Raw genomic sequence first — 21,802 nt, forward strand, 5'->3', positions numbered from 1 at the left:
CTGGATCCCAATCACAGAGGACAGTGTGGGGGTCAAACCGGTTCCAGTTTCAGTCTGGCCGTTTCCCTCTTGCTTCTCTCTCTGTTTCTGCCTCTCTCTTTTCTAAACCCACCTGGCTACATCTACGTACTTTCCAATTGCGGAAACAAATTATTTGGGTCACACAGGCCACCATCGGTATTTATGAGCCAAAAAGTGCTGCTTGGCATTTTGAAAACTGATTTATTAATACACACAGGGTCCTGCATGTCAACAACTGCAAATTATGGATAACAGATTTGCATCTTCCGTAATTTCATGGCCTCATTCAAAGGGACTTAATGAGCTAACAACAAAGGCTAAATGATAATGTGGTTTTTTTCTTTTTCTCTCAAAGCTGTTTTTGAACTAGCTGCCTACCTCTCCCATCAAAAAGACAGAAGGAAAGAAAACAAAAAATATGTTTCCCTTAATTTATTGAAAATTTTAGCTTTCAAGCATTAAAAGATTTTAAATCCATGAATTACTTGGTGTATGATGTATGAGTCAATTACAGGAAGACCAGGACATGGCTAACCGGTTTTCATCAATCTCCAGCTAACGTATATTCGGGGAAATGAATCTAGAATTCAATCAAAGAAGGAGCTAACATTAAATTCCTTCTGAACACATGACTCTGAAAGAATATTTGAGGGATACTAAAAGTGAAAAATAATGTATATTTGTCTCAGTGAATGTGCACTATATTTAGAGAGACAAGATATTAAAAGTTGTGTATTGACATTGAAAACTTCCTTAGCAATTTATTCCCAAGAGAGGTGAGGCAGCAGAGGGTGATTACTTGGTAAACGAGCAACACAAATAACAGGGCCCCTAACTGGGGGCATTTACTGTGGGATTGTAGGGGTCTGGGAGGATTCCAAGTAGGAGATGGACTATTTTTCCTGGATTTCAAATATAATTGGGATCCCAGTAAGTGGGAAAAGCAAGGAGAACATCTCGCAAGAGTGAGGCTGAGAAAGGAATTTAGAGAAGGATGTTCTAAAAGTACTCAGGGTCCAGCAAATAGAGCTTCTTTTTTTCTTAGTTTGGAGAATTCATGGAGAGATGTGGTTCAAAAGAGCATCAAAAACATCACAGACCTAGAAAATGTCCACTGAAAGATAGTCGAGACTTCTACACAGAAGACCACACACAGCTACTGATCATAAATGGGAGGGAATGGCTTGTTCATGGATTGAAAGATTCAATGTTGCTACATCTTGTTTTCTTGAAATTAATCTATATGTTTAATGCAATTCCAGTAAATATCCCAGCAGATTTTTTTTTATTTGGAATGAGGTTTTATTAATATTTGCCCAATATAGTAATACCCACATTAACAATTATCTATAACTGAACAAATATACTAGTTGTATTAATTTCACTCTTATTCCATTTTTTTATTCCAGCATATTACGGGGGTACAAATGCTTAGGTTACATATATTGCCCTTGCCCCCCCTACCCTGCCCCGAGTCAGAGCTTCAAGCGTGTCCATCCCCCAGATGGTGCACGTCATACTCATTATGTATGTATATACCCATCCCCTCCTCCCTACTCCCATCTTTCCGACACCCGATTAATGTTATTCCTGTATGTGCACTTAGGTGTTGATCAGTGAAACCAATTTGATAGTGAGTACATGTGGTGCTAATTTTTCCATTCTTGGGATTCACTTAGTAGAATGGGTTCAAGCTCTATCCAGGAAAATACAAGAGGTGCTATATCACCATTGTTTCTTATAGCTGAATAGTACTCCATGGTATACATATACCACATTTTATTAATCCACTCATGTATTGATGGGCACTTGGGTTGTTTCCACATCTTTGCAATTGTGAATTGTGCTGCTATAAACATTCGAGTGCAGATGTCTTTCCAGCAGATCTCACACTTGTGGAAATTGACAAACTGATTCTAAAATTTATATGGAAACGGAAGGAGTTCAGAATAGCCAAGGTCACAGAAGAATAAGATGTATTAAACTTTAAGACATATTATAAAGCTATAGTAATTAAGATTGTGTCACTAATATAAGGGTAGATAAACTGACTAATGAAATGGAATAGAGTCCACAAATACAATCACACATATTTGGTCACCTGATTTATGACAAAGTTGCCAGTTATGTTACTGGTGACAGTGTAAATGGGTACACTCACTTTGGAAAACATGAATCTTCTGTGACCCAGCAGTTGTATATCTCAGTATATCAACTGAAATGTGTACGTGTGTGCACCAAAGGACGTGTACAAGGATGTGTACAATGTCAATGTTTATTATGGCCCCTCCCATTGGAAACAGCCTAAATGTTTATCAACAATTAAATGGGTAATAAATTATAGTTCGTTCATACAATAGAACCGTGGTCCCCAACCCCTGGGCCAGTGGACTGGTACCAGTCTGTGGCCTGTTAGGGAGTGGGCCACAGAGCTCCACCCACACTCCTGTCTGTGGAAAAATTGCCTTCCATGAAACCAATCCCTGGTGTCAACAAGGTTGGGGACCACCGCAATAGAACACTATATAGCAGGGTTCGGTAAAGTTCTGTAAAGGATCAGGTAGTAAATCTTCTAGACTTTGCAGGCCATTCGGTCTCTGCCACGATGACTCACCTGCTGCTGTGTGAACGCAGCCACAGACAACGTGAAACGAGGGAGCACAGCTGTGCTCCTAGAACTTTATTTACGGATACTGCATATACTCTGTGATTCCTCCACTTACATGAAGTTCAAAAAGAGGCAGAACTAATTTATGGTGATGAAGGACAAAACAGTGATTACCTTTGAAGAGGTAATAACGCGGCAGGCTTCTGTGCTGTGGCTAATGTTCTGTTTTGTGATTTGGACGGTAGCTAATCAGATGTGTCACTTTTATATAAAAGTTCACAAAACTGTGCTATAAATGTTCTAAATCTCAATAGAACAATGTTTTTTGTTTGTTTTGAAGAATCTAGAGCCAATTTATTTTTAAATTTTTTTTAATTTGTTTTTTGTATGACCTAGATATCCTTCCCACCAAAACCCCAATTCCATCACTAACTGGCTGTGCCACCTGGGCCGAGTTACGTATACACTCTAGTCTGCGTTTCGTCATTTCTTTTATTTCAAAATATTAAGGAGGTACACATGTTTTGTGACATGTATACCTTGTGTAATGCTTAAGTTGGAGTTTTAGTGTGCCCATCATCAGAATAACGTTCATTGCACATGATAGGTAAGTTTTTACCCCTCACCTCCTACCACCCTCCCCTCCTTCTTGGTTTCCAGTGTCCTTTACATTTCTTTGTGCCCATCGTTTACCTCCAAATTATTAGAAAGCACACGTGGTGTTTGTTCTTCCATTCCCGAGACACTTTGCTTAGGATAATGGTCTCCAGTTCCCTCCAAGTTCATGCAAAACACATTATTTCATTCCTTCTTATGGCTAAGTAGTACTTCTGGTATATATACCACATATTTTTTTTATCCACTCATGAATTGATGGGCACTTAGGTTGATTTCACATCTTTGCAATTGTGCATTGTGCTGCAATAAGCATTCAAGTGCAGGTGTCTTTTTGATAAAATGACTTCTTTTCCTTTGGGTAGATACCCAGTAGTAGTATTGCTGGATTGAATACAGTCTACATTCATTTTATTGAGGAATCTCCATATTGTTTTCCATAGGGGTTGTACTAATTTGCAGTCCCACTAACAGTGTATAAGTGTTCATATCTCTCTGTATCCACACCAACATCTATTGTTTTTTGACCTTTTAGTAATGGCCATTTTGACAGGGGTAAGGCGGTATATCTCATTGTGGCTTTAATTTGCATTTCCTTGATGATTAGTGATATTGAGTGTTTTTTCATATGTCTGTTGGCCATTTGTCTATCTTCTTTTGAGAAACTTCTGTTTATGTCTTTTGCTTACTTTTTAATAGGGTTGTTTGTTTTTTGCTTGCTGATTTGCATGAGTTCTTTGTAGATTCTGGATATTAGCCCCTTATTGGATGTATAGTTCATGAATATTTTCTCCCATTCTGTAGATTGTCTATTTAATCTGTTGATTATTTCCTTTACTGTGCAGAAGTTTTTGACTTAAGTCCCATTTATTTCTTTTTGTTGTTGCTGTGTTTGCCTTTGGGTCTTAGTTGTAAATTCTTTGTCCAGGCTTCTGTCTAGGAGAGTTTTTCCTATGTTTTCTTCTAGAATTTTTATGGTTTCATGCCATACATTTAAGTCTTTTACCCATCTCAAATTAATTTTTGTATATGGTGAGAGACAGGGGTCCTGTTTCATTCTTCTGCACATGTCTGTCCAGCTTTCCCTGCACCATTTATTTATTTATTTATTGTTAATTAATTTTTTTTTTGGAAGCAAAGCCGTAGCCAGAAGCCAGGCACACATGCTTCCCCTGCACCATCTATTGAATAGGGCTTCCTTTCCCCAGTGTATGTTGTTGTCTTCTTTGTTGAAGATCAGTTGGCTGTAGGTAGATGGTTTTACATCTGGGTTCTCTGCTCTGTTCCATTGGTCTATGTATCAATTTTTCTACCAACACCATGCTGTTTTGGTTACGATAGCCTTGTAGTATAATTTGAAGTCAGGTAATGTGATACCTGCAGATTTGTCCATTTTGCTTAAAATTGCTTTGGCTGTTTGGGCTCTTTTTTGGTTCCCAATGAAGTGTACAATTACTTTTTCTAGATCTGTGAAACATGATGTTGGTATTTTGATGGGGATTGCATTGAATCTGTAAATCACTTTGGGCAGAATGGACATTTTAACGATATTGATTCTATTAATATCAATCCATGAGCATAGGATATTTTTCCATTTGTTTATGTCATCACTCTTTTGTAGTTCTTGTAGAGATCTTTCACCTCCTTGGTTAAGTATATTCCCCGGTATTTTATTTTCTTTGTAGCTATTGTAAATTGTATTGAGTCCTTGATTTAACTCTTAGTTTGACTGTTATTAGTCTGTAGAAATGTTACTAATTTGTGTACATTGATTTTGTAACCTGAGACTTTGCTGAATTTATTTGTCAATTTTAGGAGTCTTTTGGTAGAGTCTTTAGGGTTTTCTAGATACAAGAGCATATTGTAAGTGAACAATGGTAGTTTGACCTCCTCTTTCCCAGTTGGATACCCTTTATTTCTTTCTATTGTCTGTTTGCTCTGCCTAGAGCACTTCCAGCACTGTGTTGAATAGAAGTGGTGATAGTGGGCACCTTTGTCTTGTTCCAGTTCTTAGTGTGAATGCTTTCAACTTTTCCCCTTTTACTACGATGTTGGCTGTGGGTTTGTCATATACAGCTTTTGTATAATAATTTGAGGTGTGTTTCTTTTATGCCTAGTTTGTTGAGGGTTTTTATCATGAAACAGTGCTGGATTTTATTGAATGATTTTTCTGCATCTATTGAGATGATCATGTGGTCTTTGTTTTTGCTTCTGTTTATGTGGTGAATTGTATTTATTGATTTGCATATGTTGAACCATCTTTACATGCCTGAGATGAAAGCCACTTGATCATGGTGAATTATCTTTTTGATGCTTGTTGAATTTGGTTTGCTAGTATTTTGTAGAGGATTTTTGCATCTTTATTCATAAGGGGTATTGGTCTGTAGTTTTCTTTTGTTGTGTTCTTTCCTGGATTTGGTATCAAGGTGATACTGATCTCACAGAATGAGTTAGGGAGGAGGATTCCCTCCTTCTCGATGTTATGGAATAATTTCTGTAGGATTGATACCACTTTTTCTTTGTAGGTATGGTAGAATTTGGCTGTGAATCTGTCTGGTCTGAGGCTTTTGTGTTGTTGTTGTTGGGAGATTTTTCATTACTGCTTCAATCTCACTGCTCATTATTGGTCTGTTCTGGATTTCTGTTTCTTCCTGATTCATGCTTGGGAGGTTGTGTCTTTCTAGGAATTTATCCATTTTCTCTACGATTTCTAGTTTGTGGGCATAGAGGTTTTCATGAATGATATTTTGTATTTCTGCAGTATTAGTTATAATGTCTCCTTTTTCATTTCTGATTGAGCTTATTTGAGTCCTTTCTCTTCAATTTCGATTAATCTGGCTAGTGGTCTATTTATTTTGTTTATCTTTTGAAATAACCTATTTTTATTTCATTAATCCTTTTGATTTTTTTTCTTTTTCACTTTCTATTTTATTTACTTCTCCTCTGACCCTTGTTATTTCTTTTCTTCTGCTGGCTTTGGGTTCAGTTTGCTCTTCTTTTTCTAGTTCCTTGAGATGTGACTGTAGGTTGTTAACTTGTGATCTTTCTGACTTATTGATGTGGGCATTTGAGACTCTGAACTTTCCTCTTAGGACTGCTTTTGCTGTGTCCCATAGACTTTTGATTCTGTCCCCTTCATCATTCAGTTTGAGGAATCTTTTGGTTTTCATCTTAATTTAATCATAGAGCAAAGGGTCATTCAGCAGCAGATTGTTTAATTTCCATGACTTTGTGTAGATTTGAGTGTTTCTCTTGGAATTGATTTCTAGTTTTATTTCCCTGTGGTCTGAGAAGATACATGGAATTATTTCGATTTTATTGAATTTGCTGAGCCTTATTTCATAGCCTAAGGTATGATCACTCTTGGAGAGTGTCCCATGTGCTGATGAGAAGAATGTATATTTAGTAGTTTTGGGGTAGAATGTTCTGTAAATGTCTGTTAGGCCCTTTTGTTCTACAGTCCCATTGAAGTCTGGTGTTTCTTTTTTGATTTTCTACTTTGGTGATCTGTCAGTGCAGTGTCAAATTTCCTGGCAATTACAATGCTACTGTTTATTTCTTTGCTTAGATCTAGTAGAATTTGCTTTATGAATTTGGGAGCTCCTGTGTTAGCTGTATATATATTTAGGATTGTTATGTCTTCTTGTTGAATTGCTCCTTTTACCATTCTATAATGACCACCTTTGTCTTTTTTTTTTTTTTTTACCATTGTTAATGTAAAGTCTATTTTATCTGATGTGAGAATAGCTACATCTGCTCACTTTTGGTTTCCATTCGTATAGAATTTTTTTCCATCCCTTTATCTTGAGTCTGTGTGAGTCCTTGTGAGTTAGATGTGTTTCCTGGAGACAGCATGTACATGGGGTGTGTTTTTTCATCCATTCAGCCAGTCTATACCTTTTAAGTGGGGCATTAAGACCATTTACATTCAGTGTTAGTATTGGTATGTGGGATACTGTTCTGCTCATCATGTTGGATGATACTTTGTTGTTTTGTTTACCCCCTTGTGGTATTGTTTCATAAGAGCTGTGAGCTTTAACTTTCAACAGTTTTTACGCTGGTGGGTATCTATTGTGCTGTTCCATGTATAACGCAGTTCTGAATATTTCCTGTAGGGCAGGTCTAATAGTAACTAATTCCCTTACTGTTTGCTTGTCTAGAAAAGTCTTTATTCTGTGTTACTTATGAATTATAGTTTTTCAGGATACAAAATTCTCAGCTGGAAGTTGTTCTATTTAAGAAGACTAGAAATAGGGTCCCAATCCCTTTGGCTAATAAGGTCTCTGCTGAGAAGTCTGCTGTTAGCCTGATGGGTTTTCCTTTGTAGGTTAGTTGTTGCTTTCATCTTGCTGCTTGTATTAATAGAATTTTCTCCTTCATTTTGACTTTGGTCAAGTTGATGAGTGTGTGACATGGAGATGTCCTATTTTTCTATGAGTCTTCCTGGTGTTCGATGACCATCTTGTAGCTGGATGTCTGAATCTCTGGTGACACCAGGGAAGTTTTCCTCAATAATTCTCTTGAATAAATTTTCCATGCTTTTTGATTTTTCTTCTTTTCCCTCAGGGATACCTATAATTTGCATATTGGTTCACTTCACATAGTTCCATATTTTTCTGAGTGATTGTTCAGTCTTCTTTATTTTATTTTATTTTTTTCATCTTCAACTGATTGCCTGACTGGGTTAGTTCGAGAACCTTGTCTTCAAGCTCTGAAATTCTTTCTCCTGCTTGATCTCGCCTGTTGTTTAGTCTTCTGCTATATTTTGAAATTCTCCTAAATGACTCTTTCATTTCTTTAAGTTCTGTTATATCCTTTCTTATGTTGTCTAGTTCTTTAGTAACTTTTTCATGTTTTTCATTTATGTTCTGAAATTATTTTTTGGGCTTCTTTGTTTTGGTTTTCAACTTTCTCTTCAATCCCACTCATCTTATTTGCCACCCGTATTCTGAATTCTATTTCTGACATTTTGAGTATTTCCTTTTGTTTGGGGTCCATTGCTGTAGATCCATTATGATCCCTTGGGGGTGTTGAACTAGTTTGTTTTATCACATTGCTAGAGTTCTTTTGCTGGTTTCTTCTTATCTGAAACCTATTCTCTCAGCTCAGGGCAGATATGTTTGCAGCCCACCTCCTTTGCTGGGAACTCTCCTACTTAGTGAGAAGAAGAAGAGGTCCCTAGGTGGCACTTTTGTGACCTACTCTGGAAGATTGACCTGGCAGGGAAGGGGCAGCTGAATTGAGAACCTGTAATGCAGCTGTTCTGTGTTGTCACATTTCCCTGTCATTGTCACAGTCCAAGCTGGTGCAGAGTGATCTACGTACAGAGTGGTGGGTTGTTCCCTAGGCTGCTGTTGGAAGGTTGGGTTGGGGACTGGGCAAGTTCTTCTCCATGGAGATTGGCTTTGTGGGAGATTGTTCTAACTGGGTCTCCTCGGGTTGGTGATAGTGGCAGCTAGGCAAGGCTATCTAGGCAGTGGTCATGGGTGTCAGGGCTGCGGGTGTTCACTCCAATTGGGTCTAGGTGAGATGGTGGCCTGAGGTTAATGTGGCCATTGGGTTCTGTGGAGGTGGGGCCACATATTCTGGCAGCAGTGCTGGGGCCTCCAGGACAGAGCCTCAGGGATGGAGCCACAAGGCCCAGTGCAGCCAGGGCTGTGGGGCTGGGCCACGGGGCATCCGGGGCTCTCCCCTTGCCCAGGTCCTATGGAGGCAGTCACTCAGGTCTCCTCAGGCAGTGTCAGTTGCTCCCATTCTGCTCAAATCCCCTGTATGTGTGGGGGATGCTCTGTTCCCAGTCCCGGGGTATGTGAGAGTGTCGGCTCTCCCTGCTCCCTTCCCAGCCTGGCCAGGGCGATGTGGAGGTGGGTGCAGCAAAGCCAAGTCCTGTGTAAACCTGGCACTCTGGACCTGAGAGCTTGGAATGGCGTCAGTTGCAGCAACCCAGGAATGGAAGCCACCAGGTCTCTGCTGCGCTTTCTCTCCGGCGCAACGTTGCTGTGCAAACTCCAAGCAGCCCCCCGATCCATCTGGAGGTCTGTAGTGGTGGTGGGGACCCCTCACAGCTCAGGCCACAGTGTTTGCAGTGGGAGCATGAAGCCCCAGGGCTCTCTCCTCCTGTCCTTCCCCATGTGTGGATGCCTCCCCCAGGCACCTTCTGATCTTGCTGAGTGGATCACCCCATCACCTTCTCCTTCACTCTGAATGTACCGTGTCAGTTCTACAATGATTCACAATGCTCTTTCCAAGAAGGCCCATCCATAGGTGGGCCTAGGACCAATTGAAGAGACAGAATCATGTGTTGGCTAAGAGCATGGATTCTGTGGATAGACAGTTGTGTCTAAATCCTAATTCTATCATTAGGTGTGTGACCTTGGGCAAGTTGCTTCACCTCTCTGTTCTTTAGTTTTACCCAACTGTAAAAAAGGGAACACCCATAGTACTGACCTCATAGTATTGCTGTAAGAATTATGAGTTAATCCATATAAAGTTACTTAGAACAATGCTGGCATACCTTAAGCATCAATAAATGTTAGCTATTATTATTGTGGCTTTGTTTTAGGTCTTATGCTCCTGTGTGTTAAGATGTTTATAAACTCCTGATTCTGCCATATGTTATGTTTACTTTTAGATTAAGCAAGGCCAGGAGCACAAAGAAGTCTTTCTAACTCACATGTGGTCCAGCCCAGCTCACCAGGAATCTGATTCCGAGGAGTCTGGGAGTAAAGGCTCATAGTCATAAATAATGTAAATATCCCTCATCTTGTTTAGAAGGTACATATTGCCTGTGAAAAGTTGCAGTGTCAGTAGGTGCTAGTTGAAGACTCTGGAATCTGAGATTCCAAACGAGTGTATATTTCCATTCTGAACCAATCATTTTTATAGAAAACAGATGGGACTCGTTGGGTAGGTGTGTGAACAATGTCTTCTGCTGCTTGCCTGCTCTCTGGGCCTAGGTCCGGCATCCAAAGAGTGCTCGAGGCAGGATCTCTTGACCTCCAGGAACTTTATAAGGTGTAACCTTGCTTACCCACCTAAAATATTTCCCTGGAAAACAGCCAAAAATAAATAAAGGCAGAAATAGGCATCTAACCCCAACCCGTTATGTCCTATAAACGACTACTCCACCACAGTGGGAGGCAACATGTTCCAGGACTTTAAAAAACTGAAGCAAATAGCCTTTTTTACTGGACTATAAATATTCATTCATCTGTTCAATCATTCAACAAATTTTATTGAGTGCTTAATATATGCTGTATAAAAGGCCAATGAAGTTCGCCAGTAAAGGAATCTTTCTAACTTTGTTCTTTGTTTAAGGTGATGTTTCTTTAAAATTTTTGATCATGAAATGTCACAATCTCTTTTCTTCTTTTCTTTTTTTTTTTCCTGGTAATACCCATTTATATCACAGAACACACTTTGGGAAATGCTGAGTTAACTAATCCTTTATTGCTGAATACCAAGGTTTCCTAACTCTTCGCTGTCATAAATAACACTGCAGTGAACATTCCTGTACCTACAGCTTTGCACACATGTTGGATTATCTTTTTAGGATGAATTTATAAGAGTAGAATTGTTGAGTTAAGGGTTCTGTTTCTTTTTATGTGCATAAAAGACCCTATGTCAGTTTAACAAATCTTAGGGACTCATGGACTTGTAAAATACCAGAGTTGGAAGGAACCTGAGAGAGCATCAACTCGAGTCCCCATGTCACATGGGCAGACCAGGGCTTGGAGCCAGTTCAGTCTCAGCGTGCTACTCAGAGTTCCACACGGGCTCTTGGGACAGCCGTCCAGCAGAAGAAAGACACGCTGGAGGGAAATCAGCCAGGCATCACCGGAATCAGCATTAGCATCTTCTGGCTCAGACTACTCTCTCCTTAGCCTTCCTTTCTGTTTTAAGCCATTGAGTCGTATTTATGAGCCACCAGGTATTTACCAAGAATAAAATGTCAGAGAATCTAAGATTCTATTTAGTACCCATTCTTCTCGTTAAAGAAGCTTGGGAAGGGCACAGGTTTGAGCGTGTGTATTTGAGCGTGTGTGTATGCATGTGCACACTCTTGTAGTAATTGCTTTGGGAAGCTTGGGATAAGATGCACATACGACACCATGTGATATTGATTTCCCTGCAGCACAGCTATGACTCTGAGGCTTACATTGCCTTATGAGAGGTCTAGGCTGGGAGTTGTGTGAATTATTTCTTAGTCTCGCCTGCTGTTTCCAGAAGAGTTGGCTGCCATGTGACCAGTGCATGTTTTTGAAAGATTCTTGGTAGGAGGTAGGAGGTGGCTCAGGTTGGTGATCTGAGCAGGGGAGCAGACCAGAGAGCAACTAAACCCAAATCAGACTCGGAATCTGGGGCACCGGCCATCCTGGCCTCCAGATGGGGACAAAGGTGTATTCCTTGGTGTCTCCCTGGTGTCCCTCTCAGTTGTGTATTTGATTTGAACAGAATCCAGTTTTCCTCAAAATGAAAAAGGGGTTGGAGCTCCCGAAATGCCTCTAGATTTGATTTGTGAGAAAAATAATATCTTTTCCCTGTTGTACAGACGCACTTCACCACATCAGAGCAAAGGCCCCCAAAGCTCCGGTCTTATTTCTGGCTTAGAAAAATTTTTGATGTTTCATAGAAACACTTCCCACATCCTGCCACAGCCATGCTGTTTCTCCACCCACCTCGGGCATCTTCTACCTCATGACTGAGGTATTATTAATGGAACAGGAAATGATTTGGCAAAGAAATCCTTGTGGATGGCTGGCCAGAGCTGCCCAGTGCCACCCAGCCAGCCTCAAGCCATCCTGGACCACATGAGTCAGGAGATTCCTTTGAAACTTCAGCTTGGAGGTCATGCCAGGAGGGACACTGGTGGTGTACTTTGTTCAGGATATGGGAGTCCTCTTTGGTCCACCCTAGAGTCAGACTAAGCCCTGAGGGCAGCTCTTGGGGCAGGGATGGTGTAAGCACCTCCTTCCTTCCACGGTGCCCATTACAGCCCTGGGAACACATCGGAGATTCAACAAATATTTGTTGAGTACAAGAGTGAATGACTTGGGGCATGGCTTGCTTCCAGGTCTATAGGATTTCTTAGTCCACTAGCATGGGCGCCCACAGATGTCTATGTTTACCTCAACTTTCAGCCATGTTGAACACTGGAAGATTCCATGGGGAGACAGGGCAGGGAGAGGATACCCTCTCCAACCTTAGATAAATCCCTTTTCTTCTTCACTGATTCCTTCTCCCATTCCCCAGTGCCTGCAGTGAGCCTCTAGGACTCAGTCAAAATGACAGCCAATGATCGACTTCATTTCAGGCAGAGCTACATTTCAGGCTGAGTTACAACTAGGCATGCCCTTTGGGAAGCAGAGAAAGACAGAAAGAAGATGGAAAGATCAAGTCCAGGTGACAGGGTTGAGTGTGGGCCTGGTTTCCAGACACTCAAGGCTGCAAGGTACGAATGGGAAGCTTGGATATTGCCTCTGTGCCAGCAGAGGGGATGAGTTAGGGTTAAAATTCAGCCTGCACCATTCTTGACACACCCTGCACTCTGCCGTGGGCTGTGTCCATATGGAGGAGAAAGCAGCTTTTTCCTAGCACAAGGACAGTAACCACACACCAAGCCATGTACCTACCCATCGGGCACTGAGTGTGTGTGTGCACGAGTGCGTGTGCATGTGTGTTGTGTATGCTTTCAATGTGGCTTTGAGGGCTGAACTGAGTGGATGGTATTAAAACCAGTGCAATTGCATCTATACTAAAATATCTCTCCTTTCCTCCTGATAGTTGAGTAGAGAGACAAGCTTTTGGTCATGAATCTCTCCCCGCTGTCTTCTGGCCTGGTGTGGTAGATAGACATGTATCCACAGCTTGTCCAATACAGCCTTCCCTTCCCAACCCTTCCTCCCAACTTTGCGTGGGAAGGAGGGAGATATAATAATGTGCCCTGCAGTGTCTCCCCCATGCTTAGGTGTGGGCTGCAAGGTGGAGGGAGGTTAGAGGTGCTCCAGGTGAATTCACCTCCGCCTTGAAATTGGCCACACCACCTCCCATGACTTCTGGCCTTCCTCTCCCAGCTTCTAGGAAGTCTTTGTATTGCTCCTTGTAAACTGACTACTAAAGCTCTGGTGGTTCTAAGTACTAGATTTAGCCCATAAATCTAAAGCCAAGGAGACCTCCCACTAGTAGTTCTGGTGATCATCCTTAATCCTAATTTTCTCATCTCTGAAATAGAAGCACCCCTTGAGAGTACCCTTGGATAGGAAGACAGGACCAGGAGCATCTGTCTCTAGTCTACAAAGTTCCTAGGCTTCTAAGAACCTAACATCGCAGGCGTTGTGCCAGCAGAGCCTTTTGACTCCTCCTGGCTCTGTTCTTTTCTTACTTTATGAGCTTTAAATCATCAAAGACTTAGCACTTGTTCCTCTCAGACATCACAACCCTTCCTTTGTGCCCCCATCCACATCCCCCTTTCCTTCTTAACTCCTCCTTAATTTATAGACTTTCATGTAAAGAGAGCTATAAACAAACTGACATTTCTGAATGATGTTACATTCTTTAAATCAAACTTCAGGCTTGCAGCGGTACCACACGAGCAAAGGATAATTCTCCCCTTGAGGCATGGGATAGCTTTCAGAGTAGACTCAGCTGGTAATGTGGAATCAGATTTGATCCTCATTTTCCCTCCTTAACCTCCCACGTAATTTAAAAGTAATGGCAATTTCTTCTTGGGTTTGTACAAAGATCTCTTAGATCTGATCTCTTGACTTAATCATCTTTAGTTATGTATGACATTGAAGGGTGAATGACAAAAACAAAAACATATTGGTGAGACCGAGTTCCTAGTTCTTAACCTAACATCCAGGTAGACAGACACAGCCCCTGAGACGTGTGTGTGTGTGTGTGTGTGTGTGTATTTTCACACAATAATATGTTCAGGAAATTTTTCTTTTCTCCCAATTCCCAGTGACTGGGAAAATAATAAATTGAGAGCTCCCTGTGTTTAAAGAAAACTTTAGAACAAAGATGTCAAAGAGGACTAGTTTGAGAGAAAGATGTAAGTATGAAATGTCTTACATGCTTTATAAATTAAGGAAAGATGATGTGATGTTTAATAAGAATAACAAAACCACTAATAAATTAGTAAGGTATTATAGCCATATAAAGAAAAAGGGGAAAGAATTGCTGAGAGGAGTCAGAAAGCAGGAGGAATGTTATAGACGGTTGGGGCAGTAGAGGAGGTGTGGGGAGTGTGAAGAGAGAAAGAAGAAGAGAGAATGACAGAGGATACAAACAAATGGAAAAACATATCATGCTCATGGATAGGTAGAATCAACATCATTAAAATGTCCATACTACCCAAAGTGATTTACAAATTCCACACAATCCCCATCAAGTTACCAAGGTCACACTTCACAGATCTGGGAAAAATAATTCTATGCTTAGTTTGGAACCAAAAAAGAACTGGAATAGCCAAAGCAATCCTAAGCAAAAAGAATAAATCTGAAGGCATCACATTACCAGACTTCAAACTATACTACAAATCTACAGGAACAAAACCAGAATGGTATTGGTACAAAAATAGAGACATAGACCAATGGAACAGAACAGAGAACTCAGACATAAAACCATCTGCCTACAACCCACTGATCTTTGACAAAGCAGACAACAGCATACACTGGGGAAAAGGAGCCCCATTCAATAAATGGTGCTGGGAAAATTGGATGCCACATGCAGGAGAATGAAACAGGACCCCTACCTCTCACCACTCACAAAAATTAACTCAAGATGGATGAAAGACTTACATCTGAGGCATGAAACCATAAGGATTCTAGAGGAAAATGTAGGAAAAACTCTTGTAGATATTGGCCTAGGCAAAGAATTTATGAAAAAGACCCCAGTGGCAATCGTGGCAACAACAACAAAAAACTAATAAATGGGATTTGATTAAACTTTAAAGCTTCGGCACAGCTAAGGAGACAATCAAAAGAGCAAATAGACAGCCTACAGAATGGGAGAAAATATTTGTAAGCTACACGTCTGATAAATGGCTAATAATTAGAATGTACAAAGAACTCAAGCAAATCAGCAAGAAAAAAAAAAACAACCCTATTAAAAAGTGGACAAAAGACATGAACGGATGCTTCTAAAAAGAAGAAAGACAAATGGTCAAGAAATATATGAAAAAATGCTCAAGGTCATTAATCATCAGGGAAATGCAAATTAAAACCACAATGAGATATTCCCTTATACCAGTTAGAATGGCTTTTATCAAAAAGTCCAAAAACAATAGTTGCTACTGTGGATGCAGGGAGAAAGGAATGCTTGTCCATTATTGGTGGGACTGCAAATTAGTGCAACCTCTATGGAAAACAGCATGGAGATTCCTCAAAGAACTAAATGTAGACCTATCATTTGATCTAGTAATTCCACCACCGGGTATCTACTCAAAGGGAAAGAAGTCATTTTATCAAAAAGGCACCTGCACTGTAATGTTTATTGTGGTACAATGGCAAAGATGTGGAATCAACCTAAGTGCCCATCAATTCATGAGTGGATTAATAAAATGTGTTATATGTATACCATGGAGTACTACTCAGACATAAAAAAGATGAATTAATACCTTTTGGAACAATCTAGATGGAACTGAAGATGATTTTCCTAGGTGAATTATCACAAGAATGGGAAAACAAATACCACATGTGCTCGCTGTTAAATTGGAACTAACCAATGAGCACAGAAGTGCACAGAGGAAAGTAAAACTCAGTGGAAAGCTGCCAGGGAGGAGAGGGGATGAAGGGAGGGGAATAAACCAATCTAATGGGTACTATGAACACTATTTGGGTGATGGGCACACCTATAGTCAGGACTTGAGCATTATAAAAATGATCCATGTAACCTAAAACATTTGTAGCCCCTTAATATTCTGAAATTAGAAAAAAGAGAGAATGAGACAGAAAACAAACAGAACAAGGGCAGAGGACACAGACACCCATTCATTGAGTCCATAAACAGTTTTTGAGCTACATTGTGCTAGCGCCTTTTCCATGTGTTTTCTCTACTGCCTCTTCCTCCACGGCCATAATAGATGAATAGAGGAACTAGACCATGGAGGGCGCAAAGCAGAAATCTGAGGTCTGCACAAAAGTTGCAGAGAGAACACTGGGATGTGGCGAGTTGGAAGGTGCTGTGTGAAGGAAGCTTTCCTGGCACCACAACTTGCCTGGCAGAGGGTGTTCTGGGCCATTTAGGGGGATGTGGCACCTTTGGCCGGCATCCTTGCCAGGGTTAAGTCCCTCAGGTTGTGCCTGCAGACGGACACCATTTCCACTGCTGTGATGAGATTTCAACTGAGTCCTGAGCAACTGGAGCTTTAGGGAAAGCTGGACTGAAGATTGTCAAGTAGTTTTTGTCAGAATCCTTGGCGTGTTTGTTACAAATGCATACACCGTAGCACGCCACTGCCCAGATGCAAATTTGATAAGTTTGGGTAGGGCCCAGGAATATGAATTTTTAGCAGGTGCCCTCCAGGTGATGCTGATGCAGGAAACCCTGGGCTACAGTTGGAGGAACCTCAATCATTGGGTGTTTCAAACTCCAGCTTCTAGTTTTAGGTTCCCTGCTTCACGGAACCATTAGACCCCAGGGAATGTCACAAGAGGGTTGGGTGTTGTTATGAGATTATAAATGTGGTTGAAAAGTTATTTTGTTTCCACACTATTTTCCCCCTAGGTTTGTTGCCAATGTGTGGCGGACTTTTTTACTGACCCTCTCATACACCTTCTTCTGCATCTTGGGTGGATAGTTGTTGTACAGCCTAACAGCTCCCATCCTGAGACTGTCTCTGCCCGCCTGAGGGTTTTCTCTGGCTTCCGGGGTGTTCTCAGCCTGTGTGAGGGCTTAGCAGAAGCACCAGGAGTTAACCCTAGGGTGCTCTCGAGCCTGACGAATGGGCGTTGATGCAGAAGGAGCCCAGCTTCCCGGCCTCCTGAAGGGACAGTTCCGAGGCATGTTCCACTCAGTCTATAAAAAGCCCCAGCTGCCCACACAGGAACACACTCAAGCACATAAACATTATTGGCTTTCCTCCCCTTCCAGTTACACTCCCTCACGCTTAGAATCATTTCCCAAATAAACAACTTCCCCCCAAATCGTAGTCTCAGGATCTACTTGTGGGGGATCCCCACCTAACACACTTTGTCCTTTTTATTTTACAGTGCTCCTTGTAGCCTTGCATAAATTCTCAAACACAGCTGCAGGGGAGGAAAAATGGCTTTTCCTTACCTATCGCTGGTTTGTGGCTGAGGTCCCTATAACAGGAGACAGATTAACAAGAGAAAAGCACACACATTTATTTAATATAAGTTTTATACGACACAGGAGCCTTTATAAGGAAATGAAAACCCAAAGAGACAGTTAAACTTGCATATTTTTATGCTAAGTTTGATGAAGAATGGGCAATTGTGGAGAAATAGAATTGGACAAAGAGGGCATGATCTAGTGGTAATAAATTGGAGGGAAATCAGCAAGGCCTGTGTGTTCAGATTCTTCTTTGTGTCTCTCTCTTCAGAGATAAGAAAGTTCCTTTCCTCCTGGTATGGGGGGGAGAAATGAAAGTCTTACGACCTGTTTCAGGGTAAGATCAGAAAATCCCTCCTAGGTTTTAGGGCTGCTTCGGGGAGAAGGGCAGGGGGAAGGGGAGAGGGAACTTCCTGCTTCTGTTGTTTTCTCCACTGCCATGGTGCCATATTTTGGGGTACCATCTCTTGAACCCCATCACAGCCAAGATCTCTTCCAGCAAAAAAAGTCAGGGCACAATAGAAGTTTGCTTTATCATGAATCAGAAAAAAACAAGGTGAAAAGCAAAGGGAAATTTAATAACAACCCTACAATCTCTCTACCTGCCAAACATATTTCTTTTTCAGCTTAAAATTCAGATACCTGCTCGACCAAAATTTCACATGCCAGACCAATAGGATTTCTTAGATTTCTTTATTAAAACTACTCATTTACATCTCATTAAAGCTTGATCAAGAGTCCAGTATTGCTTGAACTTGACATTGCCTTGGGCCAAGTCCTGAGTCCCCCTGGCCTGTGTGTGACCGGCAGTGCTTTCACAGTTTGCAGTGCCCGGATCTCCTCCAGCTCTGTCACCAGCTGGCACAGAACTTCACACAGTCACGCAATGACGTCGTCACCTGCCACCGTCCCTCGAGTTTGCATTTGGCTTTATGGTGCGTCCACGTATGTTGTCTTGCTTGAGCTGAGAAACAACCCCGGGAAACAGTCCCGGCATGTTGCTCTAAGGAAACGGAAGTTTCGAGAAGGCAAATAATTTGCCTCGAAGTCACAGAACAAGGAAGTGTCAATCACTCATTCATTCACCAGACATGTAACAGTCATTTCTTAGGTAACTCACGCTAAACAACCTCTGCTTGGCCTTTATTTTTTTTTTTTTTTTTTTTTTTTTTTTTGAGACAGAGTCTCGCTTTGTTACCCGGGCTAGAGTGAGTGCCGTGGCATCAGCCTAGCTCACAGCAACCTCAAACTCCTGGGGTTAAGCGATTCTACTGCCTCAGCCTCCCGAGTAGCTGGGACTACAGGCATGCGCCACCATGCCCGGCTAATTTTTTCTATATATATTTTAGTTGGCCAGATAATTTCTTTCTATTTTTTTAGTAGAGACGGGGTCTCGCTCTTGCTCAGGCTGGTCTCGAACTCCTGACCTTGAGCGATCCACCCGCCTCGGCCTCCCAGAGTGCTAGGATTACAGGCGTGAGCCACCGCGCCCGGCCTGCTTGGCCTTTAGAAGGCTCTGTCCGAAATGGCCTTCCAAACATTTTTTGGTTTTTGCCTTTTGCCAAATGGCCGTTACTTGTTATTAAACAAATTCACCCCGTGAAGTCCTAGGTCTTCACATCCGTATCTACAAATTGAAGAGAAGTAAATGGCTCTGCCCCTTCCCCGCTGTCGTCAACAGCAGAACTGCAGAGATGGCGAGGGAGGGCAGGCCCAGACTGCGTGGCTCTTCCAACGGGCAGGCCCAATCCTCAGCCCTCCCCCTGCCCCATCCCGGAGCCTGCTGGTGCCCACCTTTCCTCTGACCCCACAGGTCTTGGGGGAGCCTTGCTCTCTGGGCCGCTCTGAGGAAACACTTGTTCCTGGAAATCCACTCCCGGGCTCCACCAGGCTTCCAACAACTGGCGTTTATGGCCGCGGCGCTGCAGCTGGGAGCCATCAGGCATGAATGAACGTGTGTCCATATTTTGGAGCCGATTTTTGTCAGGACTGTACTAAACACTTCATAAATTAAGTCCTTGGCTGTCAAGCTCCCTCCGATATCAGATTAGCCATCGCTAGCCATTCCCTGCACGAAACCCGGGGGACAGATACACCGGATGGTGCCAGGATTTTTCTTTTTCTTCTTTTTTTTAATGGAAAATGTGTGCAGAGGAATAAGCCACCCGTCCCGCACTGCACAATGCAGATGTGTGTGATAAACATTCCTCCTGGTTTTTCCAGCTCTCTCGCCTGGCTGTCCTTCTCCCAACGTATTCTGTGCGCAGAATGGCTTTTGGTGGGGTGGGAGAGGCTGGCAAAGACCTCGCGTGCCTTGGACTGTGCTCCGGCTTTGGGTATGTCAGGCGCTATTGTCAACACTGTGCATGTTTAGTGGAAATCGGTCCTTACGACACTCTTACGAGGGAGGTACTGCTGCTGTCCCCACTTGAGTAACTTTTCCAAGGCTGCACAACCAGCTCATGGTAGAGCTGGGATCTGTTCTACCTGCCAGCGCCCCCAGCCCCACACTGCCAGGCCTCTGCTCGGGGGTGTCAGCCCCGTGGTCAGAGCTTCCCTGCGGCAGGATGGGCAGGAGCTGTGGGGGGGGGGGGGGCAACCTCAGCCCCTGAACGCGCACTCATTCATTTATTGATGCAGTAAACATTTAGGAGCTCAGGATCCCTAGAGTGTCACAAACAATTTTTTTTTTTTAAGCAGCAGTTTCTTCTAGTGTACTAAAGTATACTTCAATATATAAAGTAATCATATATTCTAATACATAAAGTAATTCAAATACATAGATTCCAATATCAAAGTAATTCAAAGCTCAGCTTCCCTCATTGAACAGAAGGTGGGAGCTAAGAACACCAGCATTTCTTGAGCTGGCCCGAGACGCTCCTCAAACAAGGCCACTTTGAGACATGTGGACACCCTCAAATGGATACTTTCCCCTGTATGCTTAGGAGGAGCTGGTATTGCCTGGGCAGAAGGGCAAAGCAGGGAGATAATGGCGCCAGTAGTTGTGCTTTTTTCTATTTTCTGGAACTACTTAGCTCTGGTCACAAATCTGCATCATGACTCTTAATGCATAAGAGTTCTGCATCTCCTGTGAACCACCGGGGGAGTGGAAACAGTTCAAAGAAAATGAATGTTAGTAACTCAGGGACACTGTGTTCCTCTGCAGGGATTTGCTAAGAAACACACAGTTAGAGATTTGCACAGCTTATTGACAGCTGTTCTTAAAAGTCATATAATAACATTGAATTCCCCAGCACCCTATTGCCTGCAAATGAGGGGAACATAACTTAAACTAGCTGAGACAGAAAAGAAAATTTATTGACTTTCACAAGCAGGATGCATCAGTTGATCCGGCCTGAGCACAGGGAAGACCAGAGGTGTATCCTTCCCCCCGCCCCTGCTTCCCAGTATGTGCTGGCCAACTCCCCTCATCTCGCAAGTGGAGGGCCTGCATGAGCACAGTGGGTCAGGGGCATACTATTAGCTCCAATTGCCTATATTCCCAATATCAAGATTTCAAAGTGAAGAATTGCTTTCTTGCAAGCTCCAGTGAGAAATCTCGGTGAGTACCTGGTCGGCTTGGACCAAGTCACAGGCCCAGCTCTGAACCGATCCCTGGAATCAGTCATTCTCTGAGTGACCAGATTAGGTCACATGCTTGCCCCTGGGAGAAGGCACTGGGTGCCATGATTTCCATCCCGCTGAGAGCACAGCGAGTAGGAAGGGGATTGTTTCCCCACAGTAAAGGAAGCAGCATCATATATTCACTGCAGATTATTTATGAGCATTCTGTGACTTGGGTGACCAAGAGCTTGAGTTCTCTCATTCTTTGATTTATTTATTCATTCCTGCAATCTCTACGAATATCCACTAAGTGGCTGGCTGTGTTCTGGCTGCTATGAGACCCAGTGTCCATGCTCTGGGTCCATGTTAGCTTCCCAGGGCTTCTGTGGCCCAGGGCCACACACGGGCTGGCTTCAACAACAGAAATCTGTAGTCTCACATTCTGGAGGCCAGAAGTCCAAGGTCAAGGTGTCAGCAGGGCTGGTTTCTTCTGAGGGCTGTGAAGGAGAAACTGCTCCAGGCCTCTCCCCTAGGGTAATCTTCGGGGTCCCTTGGCTTGTAGAAACATCACCTGGATTTCTGCTTCTGGCTCCACATGGTGTTCTTGTGCGTGTCTGTCTCTGAATTTGCCCTTTTTATAGGAGCATGAGTCATGTTGGGTTAGTGCCCACCCTTGTCACTTCATTTAACCTTAGTCCC

This window comes from Eulemur rufifrons, chromosome 9, assembly GCF_041146395.1.
Source record: "Eulemur rufifrons isolate Redbay chromosome 9, OSU_ERuf_1, whole genome shotgun sequence".
NCBI lineage: Eukaryota > Metazoa > Chordata > Mammalia > Primates > Lemuridae > Eulemur > Eulemur rufifrons.